Raw genomic sequence first — 3,561 nt, 5'->3', positions numbered from 1 at the left:
TTCGCCCATCTAAAATCAGATTACCTACATTGGATGCTGCTGATTTTCCTCTTACTGTCTCCTTTTCACCCAGCCCCATATCCAGGAACTTTACAATTCTCAATGCTTCCTATAGGATTATTTTAATAGATTTATAAAATTAATAAAAGCTCAGTCAAGGACCTTTATTGATTTTCAAGGTTGCCTCTCTGACCCAATCCTCAATTTGGTGACTCACCTTATGCTCAAAATTCCTAAATGCTGAGCCCCAAGAGCCACTGCAGTGTACTTCCTCAGAGTGCCTTAGTGCAGGTCTATGACTTCACATTCAGATATGGCTGGTCGTCAATAAGGGCAGAGCCTCTACAAACATTCATAATTCTATTTGCACACTATAAAGAGTGACACTTTATGGATGATGGATTTTCTATGTTATAGCTTTTGTTTTCACAGGTGTAGGTTGCCAGTAGTAATGGTATATGATAGAATTCTTCTCCAGAAGATGACCATTTGGGTACAAATAAATATTCTAACATTATATCACAGCACCTCACTTGGCTCCAAATTATTCAGAAACAAGAACTAAAAACTGAAAAGCATGTCCAGATAATGTTTAATCATTTTGGGGTGCCCCTCAAAATGAATAAGGAAGCAGCAGTAAGCAACTCCAAACTCTGCAATAAGAGTGATGCAAGAAGACGCTGCGGCTACCTTATTTCCTCTTTACTTTTAGTTTGAAAAAGTCAGTCATTTCTATAATTATGTTTTTATATGACTTAAGGTACAGGAAAAAATGCTGTCACCATTGGCGTCGCTACTGTAGAATTCTCTAAAACCTCTTGAATGGAATTTAAAGACAAATGAAACTATCTCTGCTGCACCGAAAATGAATATATTTTGTTATCAGGAGAGAAAAATCACACATCTAAGTCTACAAATGATCTTCATGGGGTTTTTTTCCTATTCATGTTGATAGCAATACACAAGTTTGTTTCCAAACCAAGCCATCGCAAAGGAAGTGTTAACAAACCAAATACCACAACTGAAGGTATAGATACCACCATCAGTGTTAATAATAGTTTCTACTGTTCAGAGTGCACTTTTAGACAATTATCTGTCTTGTTATCTGAAAATAAATGCTTAAAACTTTCATTATCCAGGTTCAGTTTTCTAAAGGACAAAACAACCCAGAGAGGTTAACTCATTGGTGTAGTCTAGAATATAGGTCTCCTAACTCCAAGTCCAATGTCCACTCTACCCCAAGCTTCATGCTATTACTCAAGTTTTCAAAAATGCATGTTGGGCTCAAAAATGACTAGGTATAATATCATACAAGGTAGCCTATCACGAAACACATGACCTCTAAAGTTAAGCAGAGCTTGATTGAATCCTATGTTTCCCACCACCCAGCTACCCAGATGTCTTTGAGACTTGGTTTTGCATGTTTCCATTCTATTAAAAAGAAAATAATATACACTACCTCACACCATTGTTCTAAAGATTGAATGGAATACTCTTTGTGGAGTGTCCAGCGCAACACTCGGCATATGCTGAGTGCTCAGTAAATGTTAGCTCACTTCCTTCTCCCCATTTTGGAAAGATCAGACTGGCTCTGAAGGCCTAGAACAAGTTCTGAAATTGCCACTAGGCAACTCAAAACCTATATTTCTAGCACTGAAGATTGCTGACTTCCTCAGAGTAGTTTGCCGAGTCAACAAAGATCACTTTCAAACTAATTCTGATCTTTTGAGGCTGGTTCAAACAATTTCAATTCATTTCAAATAGATAAGGTCAATTTCAAAAGAGTTGTAATCCGCCTAAAAACAGGTTCAAATCTGTATAAAACATTTCAGTCCATTCTAACAAGTTCATACTTGTTCAAAAGAATCTGGATGATTCATAATAGTGCAGAGTGAAAAAGTTGAGTTAAAGGAGGTTCTACCTACAAAACCATTTCTGATTGATCTAAAACCACTCTGGCTAGAAAACCAGATGTATCTAACCAAAATTATTTGGGTCTGGTTTAAATAGCTCAAATTGCTTCAGACTGATTTTAGCTAGCTCTAATAAGTTCATACCTGAACAAACAAGTTCTGAGTGGCTCACATAGTTGAAGTGGTTCAGAGTAATTTACTGAATCAAGTTAGTGCCAACCAATTAAATCTATCTCTGACTGGGTCATACTTGCTCTAATTTTATCAAACTGCTTGTAACTAGTTCAAGTCATCTATAAAATGGTTTTTACTGGCTTAGACTGATAAAAACTGATTCAAAACAATTCAAATTGACTGATCGGACGTTCAAACAGTTCAAGACTAGATGCATAAAATGACAATCAGAAGCCCCCAAAGCAATGGTTTGGTGCTTTACACTTGCACTGAACCAACAAACTTAAAATTTTACTTATAATTACCTCAGTTGAAGGTAGTCTGTACCCAAAATTTTATCTCCATCACAGTACAGTTTCTTTCTACACTTGAACAGCTTATTCCATGTTAGAGTACAGCAAACAGGTTGGGAGAAAGAAGTACTAGCAGAGAAGACTATGATAAATAATAGGGAAAGGCGTGATGAGTAACACAGTCTTCCTTGGTTGAGAGCTCACTTCCCGTTTTATCTCAGCAAAATATTAACCCATAATCCAACAATAAAACAGAAATTTCAGTTGGGGAAACTTTTAGCAAATCTGGAGGCTATGTAGAGTTTGTCTAAATTGGCCAGTGACCAATCTGGTCTGAGTTAGCAGAGACAGAATTCTAAAGAGTAAAGAAGCTGCAAGGAAATAAAAGAATTCAGGGAGCAGGCAAGTCCTCAAAGTGATAACAGAGATTTTTCAGGGTATTTGGACAGGGTATTGATGGTGATAGGCTCCTTACCCGAACTTGCAGTTTAGTCAGTCAAGGCTTGGAATTAAAGAAATCATTCCACCTTTCAGCAGAAAAGAATTCTAGTCCATAACAAACTACAATGCTAAACTCACCCTGCAGTACCACACATGGCTGTCTCACCACTGCTCTTCACCACTCAGTGAAGATAACTTAAGGTTCAACTGCTGGTAAGTCTTCATATAGAACCATCTTCATTTAAAATATTGTTTTGTTTCTTATCTTTGTTAGTCAAGTCCTGAGTGGTGTTACTGGGGTCTGCTGTCAGGAAAGAAAATACACCACGCCCCAAGTATGGAAATTACATAAATTACTTCTATGTCAGCATTTTAGAGTAAGGAGGGAAACAGTAAAAACACACAGTACAGAATTTGACATTTGGGGCACCTAAACATTTTGTGCACACTGTTTCCAACTAGTACTTCAGCCTATTGATGCCTGGGAAGCCAGTCATTGAGGCTTCCCAATTGCATTGCTTTTGCTAAAAATGGATCAGAAGCCTAGATCAGATGCCCACGTGTCAAGGACTTCATAGTGTAACAATCCTCATAACAGCCCTAGATGCAGGTGGTGCACACCACACACATTCCGTCACACATGCCACAATGAGAGGATGAGTAACTGGATCTTGGGCAGTCTCTCCACGTGTTAGCGTGGGCTCAACTCCAACATATTGTTGAAAGAAAGAAAAAAGTGG

The sequence above is a fragment of the Pteropus vampyrus genome, unplaced genomic scaffold, assembly GCF_000151845.1.
Source record: "Pteropus vampyrus isolate Shadow unplaced genomic scaffold, Pvam_2.0 Scaffold85, whole genome shotgun sequence".
Classification (NCBI taxonomy): domain Eukaryota; kingdom Metazoa; phylum Chordata; class Mammalia; order Chiroptera; family Pteropodidae; genus Pteropus; species Pteropus vampyrus.
Note: the sequence above shows the minus strand (reverse complement) of the source record.